Source organism: Pseudophryne corroboree, chromosome 4 (assembly GCF_028390025.1).
Source record: "Pseudophryne corroboree isolate aPseCor3 chromosome 4, aPseCor3.hap2, whole genome shotgun sequence".
Lineage (NCBI taxonomy): Eukaryota > Metazoa > Chordata > Amphibia > Anura > Myobatrachidae > Pseudophryne > Pseudophryne corroboree.
In genome coordinates this window covers 19,436,869-19,450,515 of record NC_086447.1, presented here as the reverse complement: position 1 = coordinate 19,450,515, position 13,647 = coordinate 19,436,869, and the positions used below count along the sequence as shown (strand labels likewise).

Below are 13,647 nucleotides of genomic sequence, written 5' to 3'. Positions count from 1 at the left end.
ACACCGACCTCTGGGTTATGGGCCCAGCACGCTTCCGCTGCGCCACTCTGCTGCTCATGTAAGTGTCAGAGATCCTGAAGTACTCACTCATCATGTGAAAGTACCAATGTGTTTCTTCGTTGGTCAATGGAAGAAAAATCTTGCAAAACTCTCCAGATTATTGCCTTTTTAACCTTTTTCTAGGAAACTTTCTAGATGAATGCTTTTTAGCCTTTGTCAGTACATGCTTTTGCAAGCTGTCTCTGTGGCGCAATCAGTTAGTGCATTCGGCTGTTAACCGAAAGGTTGGTGGTTCAATCCCACCCGGGGACGTAATTGACCTTGTGATCAAGTTTTGGTGATCTTTAAGTAGACAAGTCAAAATTTCAAACCACCTCTTATAGTGTAGGGTACCTGGCCTTCTCTGATGCAATCAGAGTCAGATTTGATTAAGTCATTTTATAAAAAACAGGAAGCACAATTTAGCATGGGGTTGCAGAGAAAAAAAATTATGCAGGCAGAGAAATCCAATTGAGTGATTAATCAGCTCTCCATTTTATGGCTTTATTTTTATGCTAACACATTTGCTCTCTGAAAAGTGTCCACAAAGCCAAGTCTCTGATTAACACCTTTGTAGGAATGTTTTTTCACCTATTACTGATTAAAACTTGCTTCATTGGAAAGGCAGCAAGATGCATCCTCATTACAATGTCCACTGAAATAATACAGGTTGACACCAGGAAACATAAACCTCACTGCATCCTTGCTGCTTTCTCAAGTGGGAATCTGTTTAATGTGAAAACCAGGTGATATCTAATCAGCACACAGGTAAGAAGTTAAGAAAATCTTTCTTTAAGGGTGAAGATGTTTCTCACAAAATCGTTGCCCCAATGCATCATTGAAATTCAAGATGGAAAGATGATTTTGAAATATCAATTGTACATTTTGCATTGCTCTTCTGGTGACAATGTAGCTTGTTTTTGTCAATTACCATTTCAGTAATAGGGTAAAGAAAATTAAGTGGATTTCTGAAAGAAAACAATGCTGTCAATATACTATTAAAACAAATTAAAATGTTAAAAGTTATTGTACTTTAAGTAAAAATAAAAGAGTCAAAATATCAATTCCAGTTTTGAAAGAATTTAATTAACAAAAAAATAAGTGCACATAGCAGAGGATGGTTTCGATCCACCGACCTCTGGGTTATAGGCCCAGCACGCTTCCGCTGCGCCACTCTGCTGCTCATGTAAGTGTCAGAGATCCTGAAGTACTCACTCATCATGTGAAAGTACCAATGTGTTTCTTCGTTGGTCAATGGAAGAAAAATCTTGCAAAACTCTCCAGATTATTGCCTTTTTAACCTTTTTCTAGGAAACTTTCTAGATGAATGCTTTTTAGCCTTTGTCAGTACATGCTTTTGCAAGCTGTCTCTGTGGTGCAATCGGTTAGCGCATTTGGCTGTTAACCGAAAGGTTGGTGGTTCAATCCCACCCGGGGACGTAATTGACCTTGTGATCAAATTTTGGTGATCTTTAAGTAGACAAGTCAAAATTTCAAACCACCTCTTATAGTGTAGGGTACCTGGCCTTCTCTGATGCAATCAGAGTCAGATTTGATTAAGTCATTCTATAAAAAACAGGAAGCACAATTTAGCATGGGGTTGCAGAGAAAAAAAATTATGCAGGCAGAGAAATCCAATTGAGTGATTAATCAGCTCTCCATTTTATGGCTTTATTTTTATGCTAACACATTTGCTCTCTGAAAAGTGTCCATAAAGCCAAGTCTCTGATTAACGCCTTTGTAGGAATGGTTTTTCACCTATTACTGATTAAAACTTGCTTCATTGGAAAGGCAGCAAGATGCATCCTCATTACAATGTCCACTGAAATAATACAGGTTGACACCAGGAAACATAAACCTCACTGCATCCTTGCTGCTTTCTCAAGTGGGAATCTGTTTAATGTGAAAACCAGGTGATATCTAATCAGCACACAGGTAAGAAGTTAAGAAAATCTTTCTTTAAGGGTGAAGATGTTTCTCACAAAATCGTTGCCCCAATGCATCATTGAAATTCAAGATGGAAAGATGATTTTGAAATATCAATTGTACATTTTGCATTGCTCTTCTGGTGACAATGTAGCTTGTTTTTGTCAATTACCATTTCAGTAATAGGGTAAAGAAAATTAATTGGATTTCTGAAAGAATACAATGCTGTCAATATACTATTAAAACAAATTAAAATGTTAAAAGTTATTGTACTTTAAGTAAAAATAAAAGAGTCAAAATATCAATTCCAGTTTTGGAAGAATTTAATTAACAAAAAGATAAGTGCACATAGCAGAGGATGGTTTCGATCCACCGACCTCTGGGTTATGGGCCCAGCACGCTTCCGCTGCGCCACTCTGCTGCTCATGTAAGTGTCAGAGATCCTGAAGTACTCACTCATCATGTGAAAGTACCAATGTGTTTCTTCGTTGGTCAATGGAAGAAAAATCTTGCAAAACTCTCCAGATTATTGCCTTTTTAACCTTTTTCTAGGAAACTTTCTAGATGAATGCTTTTTAGCCTTTGTCAGTACATGCTTTTGCAAGCTGTCTCTGTGGCGCAATCAGTTAGTGCATTCGGCTGTTAACCGAAAGGTTGGTGGTTCAATCCCACCCGGGGACGTAATTGACCTTGTGATCAAGTTTTGGTGATCTTTAAGTAGACAAGTCAAAATTTCAAACCACCTCTTATAGTGTAGGGTACCTGGCCTTCTCTGATGCAATCAGAGTCAGATTTGATTAAGTCATTTTATAAAAAACAGGAAGCACAATTTAGCATGGGGTTGCAGAGAAAAAAAATTATGCAGGCAGAGAAATCCAATTGAGTGATTAATCAGCTCTCCATTTTATGGCTTTATTTTTATGCTAACACATTTGCTCTCTGAAAAGTGTCCACAAAGCCAAGTCTCTGATTAACACCTTTGTAGGAATGTTTTTTCACCTATTACTGATTAAAACTTGCTTCATTGGAAAGGCAGCAAGATGCATCCTCATTACAATGTCCACTGAAATAATACAGGTTGACACCAGGAAACATAAACCTCACTGCATCCTTGCTGCTTTCTCAAGTGGGAATCTGTTTAATGTGAAAACCAGGTGATATCTAATCAGCACACAGGTAAGAAGTTAAGAAAATCTTTCTTTAAGGGTGAAGATGTTTCTCACAAAATCGTTGCCCCAATGCATCATTGAAATTCAAGATGGAAAGATGATTTTGAAATATCAATTGTACATTTTGCATTGCTCTTCTGGTGACAATGTAGCTTGTTTTTGTCAATTACCATTTCAGTAATAGGGTAAAGAAAATTAAGTGGATTTCTGAAAGAAAACAATGCTGTCAATATACTATTAAAACAAATTAAAATGTTAAAAGTTATTGTACTTTAAGTAAAAATAAAAGAGTCAAAATATCAATTCTAGTTTTGGAAGAATTTAATTAACAAAAAAATAAGTGCACATAGCAGAGGATGGTTTCGATCCACCGACCTCTGGGTTATGGGCCCAGCACGCTTCCGCTGCGCCACTCTGCTGCTCATGTAAGTGTCAGAGATCCTGAAGTACTCACTCATCATGTGAAAGTACCAATGTGTTTCTTCGTTGGTCAATGGAAGAAAAATCTTGCAAAACTCTCCAGATTATTGCCTTTTTAACCTTTTTCTAGGAAACTTTCTAGATGAATGCTTTTTAGCCTTTGTCAGTACATGCTTTTGCAAGCTGTCTCTGTGGCGCAACCAGTTAGCGCATTCGGCTGTTAACCGAAAGGTTGGTGGTTCAATCCCACCCGGGGACGTAATTGACCTTGTGATCAAATTTTGGTGATCTTTAAGTAGACAAGTCAAAATTTCAAACCACCTCTTATAGTGTAGGGTACCTGGCCTTCTCTGATGCAATCAGAGTCAGATTTGATTAAGTCATTTTATAAAAAACAGGAAGCACAATTTAGCATGGGGTTGCAGAGAAAAAAAATTATGCAGGCAGAGAAATCCAATTGAGTGATTAATCAGCTCTCCATTTTATGGCTTTATTTTTATGCTAACACATTTGCTCTCTGAAAAGTGTCCACAAAGCCAAGTCTCTGATTAACACCTTTGTAGGAATGGTTTTTCACCTATTACTGATTAAAACTTGCTTCATTGGAAAGGCAGCAAGATGCATCCTCATTACAATGTCCACTGAAATAATACAGGTTGACACCAGGAAACATAAACCTCACTGCATCCTTGCTGCTTTCTCAAGTGGGAATCTGTTTAATGTGAAAACCAGGTGATATCTAATCAGCACACAGGTAAGAAGTTAAGAAAATCTTTCTTTAAGGGTGAAGATGTTTCTCACAAAATCGTTGCCCCAATGCATCATTGAAATTCAAGATGGAAAGATGATTTTGAAATATCAATTGTACATTTTGCATTGCTCTTCTGGTGACAATGTAGCTTGTTTTTGTCAATTACCATTTCAGTAATAGGGTAAAGAAAATTAAGTGGATTTCTGAAAGAAAACAATGCTGTCAATATACTATTAAAACAAATTAAAATGTTAAAAGTTATTGTACTTTAAGTAAAAATAAAAGAGTCAAAATATCAATTCCAGTTTTGGAAGAATTTAATTAACAAAAAAAGAAGTGCACATAGCAGAGGATGGTTTCGATCCACCGACCTCTGGGTTATGGGCCCAGCACGCTTCCGCTGCGCCACTCTGCTGCTCATGTAAGTGTCAGAGATCCTGAAGTACTCACTCATCATGTGAAAGTACCAATGTGTTTCTTCGTTGGTCAATGGAAGAAAAATCTTGCAAAACTCTCCAGATTATTGCCTTTTTAACCTTTTTCTAGGAAACTTTCTAGATGAATGCTTTTTAGCCTTTGTCAATACATGCTTTTGCAAGCTGTCTCTGTGGCGCAATCAGTGAGCGCATTCGGCTGTTAACCGAAAGGTTGGTGGTTCAATCCCACCTGGGGACGTAATTGACCTTGTGATCAAATTTTGGTGATCTTTAAGTAGACAAGTCAAAATTTCAAACCACCTCTTATAGTGTAGGGTACCTGGCCTTCTCTGATGCAATCAGAGTCAGATTTGATTAAGTCATTTTATAAAAAACAGGAAGCACAATTTAGCATGGGGTTGCAGAGAAAAAAAATTATGCAGGCTGAGAAATCCAATTGAGTGATTAATCAGCTCTCCATTTTATGGCTTTATTTTTATGCTAACACATTTGCTCTCTGAAAAGTGTCCACAAAGCCAAGTCTCTGATTAACACCTTTGTAGGAATGTTTGTTCACCTATTACTGATTAAAACTTGCTTCATTGGAAAGGCAGCAAGATGCATCCTCATTACAATGTCCACTGAAATAATACAGGTTGACACCAGGAAACATAAACCTCACTGCATCCTTGCTGCTTTCTCAAGTGGGAATCTGTTTAATGTGAAAACCAGGTGATATCTAATCAGCACACAGGTAAGAAGTTAAGAAAATCTTTCTTTAAGGGTGAAGATGTTTCTCACAAAATCGTTGCCCCAATGCATCATTGAAATTCAAGATGGAAAGATGATTTTGAAATATCAATTGTACATTTTGCATTGCTCTTCTGGTGACAATGTAGCTTGTTTTTGTCAATTACCATTTCAGTAATAGGGTAAAGAAAATTAAGTGGATTTCTGAAAGAAAACAATGCTGTCAATATACTATTAAAACAAATTAAAATGTTAAAAGTTATTGTACTTTAAGTAAAAATAAAAGAGTCAAAATATCAATTCCAGTTTTGGAAGAATTTAATTAACAAAAAAAGAAGTGCACATAGCAGAGGATGGTTTCGATCCACCGACCTCTGGGTTATGGGCCCAGCACGCTTCCGCTGCGCCACTCTGCTGCTCATGTAAGTGTCAGAGATCCTGAAGTACTTACTCATCATGTGAAAGTACCAATGTGTTTCTTCGTTGGTCAATGGAAGAAAAATCTTGCAAAACTCTCCAGATTATTGCCTTTTTAAACTTTTTCTAGGAAACTTTCTAGATGAATGCTTTTTAGCCTTTGTCAGTACATGATTTTGCAAGCTGTCTCTGTGGCGCAACCAGTTAGCGCATTCGGCTGTTAACCGAAAGGTTGGTGGTTCAATCCCACCCGGGGACATAATTGACCTTGTGATCAAATTTTGGTGATCTTTAAGTAGACAAGTCAAAATTTCAAACCACCTCTTATAGTGTAGGGTACCTTGCCTTCTCTGATGCAATCAGAGTCAGATTTGATTAAGTCATTTTATAAAAAACAGGAAGCACAATTTAGCATGGGGTTGCAGAGAAAAAAAATTATGCAGGCAGAGAAATCCAATTGAGTGATTAATCAGCTCTCCATTTTATGGCTTTATTTTTATGCTAACACATTTGCTCTCTGAAAAGTGTCCACAAAGCCAAGTCTCTGATTAACACCTTTGTAGGAATGGTTTTTCACCTATTACTGATTAAAACTTGCTTCATTGGAAAGGCAGCAAGATGCATCCTCATTACAATGTCCACTGAAATAATACAGGTTGACACCAGGAAACATAAACCTCACTGCATCCTTGCTGCTTTCTCAAGTGGGAATCTGTTTAATGTGAAAACCAGGTGATATCTAATCAGCACACAGGTAAGAAGTTAAGAAAATCTTTCTTTAAGGGTGAAGATGTTTCTCACAAAATCGTTGCCCCAATGCATCATTGAAATTCAAGATGGAAAGATGATTTTGAAATATCAATTGTACATTTTGCATTGCTCTTCTGGTGACAATGTAGCTTGTTTTTGTCAATTACCATTTCAGTAATAGGGTAAAGAAAATTAAGTGGATTTCTGAAAGAAAACAATGCTGTCAATATACTATTAAAACAAATTAAAATGTTAAAAGTTATTGTACTTTAAGTAAAAATAAAAGAGTCAAAATATCAATTCCAGTTTTGGAAGAATTTAATTAACAAAAAAATAAGTGCACATAGCAGAGGATGGTTTCGATCCACCGACCTCTGGGTTATGGGCCCAGCACGCTTCCGCTGCGCCACTCTGCTGCTCATGTAAGTGTCAGAGATCCTGAAGTACTCACTCATCATGTGAAAGTACCAATGTGTTTCTTCGTTTGTCAATGGAAGAAAAATCTTGCAAAACTCTCCAGATTATTGCCTTTTTAACATTTTTCTAGGAAACTTTCTAGATGAATGCTTTTTAGCCTTTGTCAGTACATGCTTTTGCAAGCTGTCTCTGTGGCGCAATCGGTTAGCGCATTCGGCTGTTAACCGAAAGGTTGGTGGTTCAATCCCACCCGGGGACGTAATTGACCTTGTGATCAAATTTTGGTGATCTTTAAGTAGACAAGTCAAAATTTCAAACCACCTCTTATAGTGTAGGGTACCTGGCCTTCTCTGATGCAATCAGAGTCAGATTTGATTAAGTCATTTTATAAAAAACAGGAAGCACAATTTAGCATGGGGTTGCAGAGAAAAAAAATTATGCAGGCAGAGAAATCCAATTGAGTGATTAATCAGCTCTCCATTTTATGGCTTTATTTTTATGCTAACACATTTGCTCTCTGAAAAGTGTCCACAAAGCCAAGTCTCTGATTAACACCTTTGTAGGAATGGTTTTTCACCTATTACTGATTAAAACTTGCTTCATTGGAAAGGCAGCAAGATGCCTCCTCATTACAATGTCCACTGAAATAATACAGGTTGACACCAGGAAACATAAACCTCACTGCATCCTTGCTGCTTTCTCAAGTGGGAATCTGTTTAATGTGAAAACCAGGTGATATCTAATCAGCACACAGGTAAGAAGTTAAGAAAATCTTTCTTTAAGGGTGAAGATGTTTCTCACAAAATCGTTGCCCCAATGCATCATTGAAATTCAAGATGGAAAGATGATTTTGAAATATCAATTGTACATTTTGCATTGCTCTTCTGGTGACAATGTAGCTTGTTTTTGTCAATTACCATTTCAGTAATAGGGTAAAGAAAATTAAGTGGATTTCTGAAAGAATACAATGCTGTCAATATACTATTAAAACAAATTAAAATGTTAAAAGTTATTGTACTTTAAGTAAAAATAAAAGAGTCAAAATATCAATTCCAGTTTTGGAAGAATTTAATTAACAAAAAAATAAGTGCACATATCAGAGGATGGTTTCGATCCACCGACCTCTGGGTTATGGGCCCAGCACGCTTCCGCTGCGCCACTCTGCTGCTCATGTAAGTGTCAGAGATCCTGAAGTACTCACTCATCATGTGAAAGTACCAATGTGTTTCTTCGTTGGTCAATGGAAGAAAAATCTTGCAAAACTCTCCAGATTATTGCCTTTTTAACCTTTTTCTAGGAAACTTTCTAGATGAATGCTTTTTAGCCTTTGTCAGTACATGCTTTTGCAAGCTGTCTCTGTGGCGCAATCGGTTAGCGCATTCGGCTGTTACCCAAAAGTTTGGTGGTTCAATCCCACCCGGGGACGTAATTGACCTTGTGATCAAATTTTGGTGATCTTTAAGTAGACAAGTCAAAATTTCAAACCACCTCTTATAGTGTAGGGTACCTGGCCTTCTCTGATGCAATCAGAGTCAGATTTGATTAAGTCATTTTATAAAAAACAGGAAGCACAATTTAGCATGGGGTTGCAGAGAAAAAAAATTATGCAGGCAGAGAAATCCAATTGAGTGATTAATCAGCTCTCCATTTTATGGCTTTATTTTTATGCTAACACATTTGCTCTCTGAAAAGTGTCCACAAAGCCAAGTCTCTGATTAACACCTTTGTAGGAATGGTTTTTCACCTATTACTGATTAAAACTTGCTTCATTGGAAAGGCAGCAAGATGCATCCTCATTACAATGTCCACTGAAATAATACAGGTTGACACCAGGAAACATAAACCTCACTGCATCCTTGCTGCTTTCTCAAGTGGGAATCTGTTTAATGTGAAAACCAGGTGATATCTAATCAGCACACAGGTAAGAAGTTAAGAAAATCTTTCTTTAAGGGTGAAGATGTTTCTCACAAAATCGTTGCCCCAATGCATCATTGAAATTCAAGATGGAAAGATGATTTTGAAATATCAATTGTACATTTTGCATTGCTCTTCTGGTGACAATGTAGCTTGTTTTTATCAATTACCATTTCAGTAATAGGGTACAGAAAATTAAGTGGATTTCTGAAAGAAAACAATGCTGTCAATATACTATTAAAACAAATTAAAATGTTAAAAGTTATTGTACTTTAAGTAAAAATAAAAGAGTCAAAATATCAATTCCAGTTTTGGAAGAATTTAATTAACAAAAAAATAAGTGCACATAGCAGAGGATGGTTTCGATCCACCGACCTCTGGGTTATGGGCCCAGCACGCTTCCGCTGCGCCACTCTGCTGCTCATGTAAGTGTCAGAGATCCTGAAGTACTCACTCATCATGTGAAAGTACCAATGTGTTTCTTCGTTGGTCAATGGAAGAAAAATCTTGCAAAACTCTCCAGATTATTGCCTTTCTAACGTTTTTCTAGGAAACTTTCTAGATGAATGCTTTTTAGCCTTTGTCAGTACATGCTTTTGCAAGCTGTCTCTGTGGCGCAATCGGCTAGCGCATTTGGCTGTTAACCGAAAGGTTGGTGGTTCAATCCCACCCGGGGACGTAATTGACCTTGTGATCAAATTTTGGTGATCTTTAAGTAGACAAGTCAAAATTTCAAACCACCTCTTATAGTGTAGGGTACCTGGCCTTCTCTGATGCAATTAGAGTCAGATTTGATTAAGTCATTTTATAAAAAACAGGAAGCACAATTTAGCATGGGGTTGCAGAGAAAAAAAATTATGCAGGCAGAGAAATCCAATTGAGTGATTAATCAGCTCTCCATTTTATGGCTTTATTTTTATGCTAACACATTTGCTCTCTGAAAAGTGTCCATAAAGCCAAGTCTCTGATTAACGCCTTTGTAGGAATGGTTTTTCACCTATTACTGATTAAAACTTGCTTCATTGGAAAGGCAGCAAGATGCATCCTCATTACAATGTCCACTGAAATAATACAGGTTGACACCAGGAAACATAAACCTCACTGCATCCTTGCTGCTTTCTCAAGTGGGAATCTGTTTAATGTGAAAACCAGGTGATATCTAATCAGCACACAGGTAAGAAGTTAAGAAAATCTTTCTTTAAGGGTGAAGATGTTTCTCACAAAATCGTTGCCCCAATGCATCATTGAAATTCAAGATGGAAAGATGATTTTGAAATATCAATTGTACATTTTGCATTGCTCTTCTGGTGACAATGTAGCTTGTTTTTGTCAATTACCATTTCAGTAATAGGGTAAAGAAAATTAAGTTGATTTCTGAAAGAATACAATGCTGTCAATATACTATTAAAACAAATTAAAATGTTAAAAGTTATTGTACTTTAAGTAAAAATAAAAGAGTCAAAATATCAATTCCAGTTTTGGAAGAATTTAATTAACAAAAAAAATAAGTGCACATAGCAGAGGATGGTTTCGATCCACCGACCTCTGGGTTATGGGCCCAGCACGCTTCCGCTGCGCCACTCTGCTGCTCATGTAAGTGTCAGAGATCCTGAAGTACTCACTTATCATGTGAAAGTACCAATGTGTTTCTTCGTTGGTCAATGGAAGAAAAATCTTGCAAAACTCTCCAGATTATTGCCTTTTTAACCTTTTTCTAGGAAACTTTCTAGATGAATGCTTTTTAGCCTTTGTCAGTACATGCTTTTGCAAGCTGTCTCTGTGGCGCAATCAGTTAGCGCATTCGGCTGTTAACCGAAAGGTTGGTGGTTCAATCCCACCCGGGGACGTAATTGACCTTGTGATCAAATTTTGGTGATCTTTAAGTAGACAAGTCAAAATTTCAAACCACCTCTTATAGTGTAGGGTACCTGGCCTTCTCTGATGCAATCAGAGTCAGATTTGATTAAGTCATTTTATAAAAAACAGGAAGCACAATTTAGCATGGGGTTGCAGAGAAAAAAAATTATGCAGGCAGAGAAATCCAATTGAGTGATTAATCAGCTCTCCATTTTATGGCTTTATTTTTATGCTAACACATTTGCTCTCTGAAAAGTGTCCACAAAGCCAAGTCTCTGATTAACACCTTTGTAGGAATGGTTTTTCACCTATTACTGATTAAAACTTGCTTCATTGGAAAGGCAGCAAGATGCATCCTCATTACAATGTCCACTGAAATAATACAGGTTGACACCAGGAAACATAAACCTCACTGCATCCTTGCTGCTTTCTCAAGTGGGAATCTGTTTAATGTGAAAACCAGGTGATATCTAATCAGCACACAGGTAAGAAGTTAAGAAAATCTTTCTTTAAGGGTGAAGATGTTTCTCACAAAATCGTTGCCCCAATGCATCATTGAAATTCAAGATGGAAAGATGATTTTGAAATATCAATTGTACATTTTGCATTGCTCTTCTGGTGACAATGTAGCTTGTTTTTATCAATTACCATTTCAGTAATAGGGTACAGAAAATTAAGTGGATTTCTGAAAGAAAACAATGCTGTCAATATACTATTAAAACAAATTAAAATGTTAAAAGTTATTGTACTTTAAGTAAAAATAAAAGAGTCAAAATATCAATTCCAGTTTTGGAAGAATTTAATTAACAAAAAAATAAGTGCACATAGCAGAGGATGGTTTCGATCCACCGACCTCTGGGTTATGGGCCCAGCACGCTTCCGCTGCGCCACTCTGCTGCTCATGTAAGTGTCAGAGATCCTGAAGTACTCACTCATCATGTGAATGTACCAATGTGTTTCTTCGTTGGTCAATGGAAGAAAAATCTTGCAAAACTCTCCAGATTATTGCCTTTTTAACCTTTTTCTAGGAAACTTTCTAGATGAATGCTTTTTAGCCTTTGTCAGTACATGCTTTTGCAAGCTGTCTCTGTGGCGCAATCGGCTAGCGCATTTGGCTGTTAACCGAAAGGTTGGTGGTTCAATCCCACCCGGGGACGTAATTGACCTTGTGATCAAATTTTGGTGATCTTTAAGTAGACAAGTCAAAATTTCAAACCACCTCTTATAGTGTAGGGTACCTGGCCTTCTCTGATGCAATCAGAGTCAGATTTGATTAAGTCATTTTATAAAAAACAGGAAGCACAATTTAGCATGGGGTTGCAGAGAAAAAAAATTATGCAGGCAGAGAAATCCAATTGAGTGATTAATCAGCTCTCCATTTTATGGCTTTATTTTTATGCTAACACATTTGCTCTCTGAAAAGTGTCCATAAAGCCAAGTCTCTGATTAACGCCTTTGTAGGAATGGTTTTTCACCTATTACTGATTAAAACTTGCTTCATTGGAAAGGCAGCAAGATGCATCCTCATTACAATGTCCACTGAAATAATACAGGTTGACACCAGGAAACATAAACCTCACTGCATCCTTGCTGCTTTCTCAAGTGGGAATCTGTTTAATGTGAAAACCAGGTGATATCTAATCAGCACACAGGTAAGAAGTTAAGAAAATCTTTCTTTAAGGGTGAAGATGTTTCTCACAAAATCGTTGCCCCAATGCATCATTGAAATTCAAGATGGAAAGATGATTTTGAAATATCAATTGTACATTTTGCATTGCTCTTCTGGTGACAATGTAGCTTGTTTTTGTCAATTACCATTTCAGTAATAGGGTAAAGAAAATTAAGTTGATTTCTGAAAGAATACAATGCTGTCAATATACTATTAAAACAAATTAAAATGTTAAAAGTTATTGTACTTTAAGTAAAAATAAAAGAGTCAAAATATCAATTCCAGTTTTGGAAGAATTTAATTAACAAAAAAAATAAGTGCACATAGCAGAGGATGGTTTCGATCCACCGACCTCTGGGTTATGGGCCCAGCACGCTTCCGCTGCGCCACTCTGCTGCTCATGTAAGTGTCAGAGATCCTGAAGTACTCACTCATCATGTGAAAGTACCAATGTGTTTCTTCGTTGGTCAATGGAAGAAAAATCTTGCAAAACTCTCCAGATTATTGCCTTTTTAACCTTTTTCTAGGAAACTTTCTAGATGAATGCTTTTTAGCCTTTGTCAGTACATGCTTTTGCAAGCTGTCTCTGTGGCGCAATCAGTTAGCGCATTCGGCTGTTAACCGAAAGGTTGGTGGTTCAATCCCACCCGGGGACGTAATTGACCTTGTGATCAAATTTTGGTGATCGTTAAGTAGGCAAGTCAAAATTTCAAACCACCTCTTATAGTGTAGGGTACCTGGCCTTCTCTGATGCAATCAGAGTCAGATTTGATTAAGTCATTTTATAAAAAACAGGAAGCACAATTTAGCATGGGGTTGCAGAGAAAAAAAATTATGCAGGCAGAGAAATCCAATTGAGTGATTAATCAGCTCTCCATTTTATGGCTTTATTTTTATGCTAACACATTTGCTCTCTGAAAAGTGTCCACAAAGCCAAGTCTCTGATTAACACCTTTGTAGGAATGGTTTTTCACCTATTACTGATTAAAACTTGCTTCATTGGAAAGGCAGCAAGATGCATCCTCATTACAATGTCCACTGAAATAATACAGGTTGACACCAGGAAACATAAACCTCACTGCATCCTTGCTGCTTTCTCAAGTGGGAATCTGTTTAATGTGAAAACCAGGTGATATCTAATCAGCACACAGG

General features: G+C 37.1%; 12 non-coding genes across 12 annotated transcripts; 3 read left to right on the top strand and 9 right to left on the bottom strand.

Moving 5' to 3' along the window:
- Positions 1 to 2,314: 2,314 nt before the first annotated feature.
- On the bottom strand, positions 2,315 to 2,386 carry TRNAM-CAU (transfer RNA methionine (anticodon CAU)). Its single transcript has one exon. It is a non-coding gene; the product is annotated as a tRNA-Met (tRNA).
- A 1,095-nt stretch (positions 2,387 to 3,481) lies between these two features.
- On the bottom strand, positions 3,482 to 3,553 carry TRNAM-CAU (transfer RNA methionine (anticodon CAU)). The gene has a single exon. It is a non-coding gene; the product is annotated as a tRNA-Met (tRNA).
- Positions 3,554 to 4,648: 1,095 nt separating this feature from the next.
- Positions 4,649 to 4,720, bottom strand: TRNAM-CAU (transfer RNA methionine (anticodon CAU)). Its single transcript has one exon. It is a non-coding gene; the product is annotated as a tRNA-Met (tRNA).
- Positions 4,721 to 5,815: 1,095 nt separating this feature from the next.
- Positions 5,816 to 5,887, bottom strand: TRNAM-CAU (transfer RNA methionine (anticodon CAU)). Its single transcript has one exon. It is a non-coding gene; the product is annotated as a tRNA-Met (tRNA).
- A 1,095-nt stretch (positions 5,888 to 6,982) lies between these two features.
- On the bottom strand, positions 6,983 to 7,054 carry TRNAM-CAU (transfer RNA methionine (anticodon CAU)). The gene has a single exon. It is a non-coding gene; the product is annotated as a tRNA-Met (tRNA).
- A 186-nt stretch (positions 7,055 to 7,240) lies between these two features.
- On the top strand, positions 7,241 to 7,314 carry TRNAN-GUU (transfer RNA asparagine (anticodon GUU)). Its single transcript has one exon. It is a non-coding gene; the product is annotated as a tRNA-Asn (tRNA).
- Positions 7,315 to 9,316: 2,002 nt separating this feature from the next.
- Positions 9,317 to 9,388, bottom strand: TRNAM-CAU (transfer RNA methionine (anticodon CAU)). The gene has a single exon. It is a non-coding gene; the product is annotated as a tRNA-Met (tRNA).
- Positions 9,389 to 10,484: 1,096 nt separating this feature from the next.
- On the bottom strand, positions 10,485 to 10,556 carry TRNAM-CAU (transfer RNA methionine (anticodon CAU)). The gene has a single exon. It is a non-coding gene; the product is annotated as a tRNA-Met (tRNA).
- A 186-nt stretch (positions 10,557 to 10,742) lies between these two features.
- Positions 10,743 to 10,816, top strand: TRNAN-GUU (transfer RNA asparagine (anticodon GUU)). The gene has a single exon. It is a non-coding gene; the product is annotated as a tRNA-Asn (tRNA).
- An 835-nt stretch (positions 10,817 to 11,651) lies between these two features.
- TRNAM-CAU (transfer RNA methionine (anticodon CAU)) lies at positions 11,652 to 11,723 on the bottom strand. Its single transcript has one exon. It is a non-coding gene; the product is annotated as a tRNA-Met (tRNA).
- A 1,096-nt stretch (positions 11,724 to 12,819) lies between these two features.
- TRNAM-CAU (transfer RNA methionine (anticodon CAU)) lies at positions 12,820 to 12,891 on the bottom strand. Its single transcript has one exon. It is a non-coding gene; the product is annotated as a tRNA-Met (tRNA).
- A 186-nt stretch (positions 12,892 to 13,077) lies between these two features.
- Positions 13,078 to 13,151, top strand: TRNAN-GUU (transfer RNA asparagine (anticodon GUU)). Its single transcript has one exon. It is a non-coding gene; the product is annotated as a tRNA-Asn (tRNA).
- Positions 13,152 to 13,647: the final 496 nt, after the last annotated feature.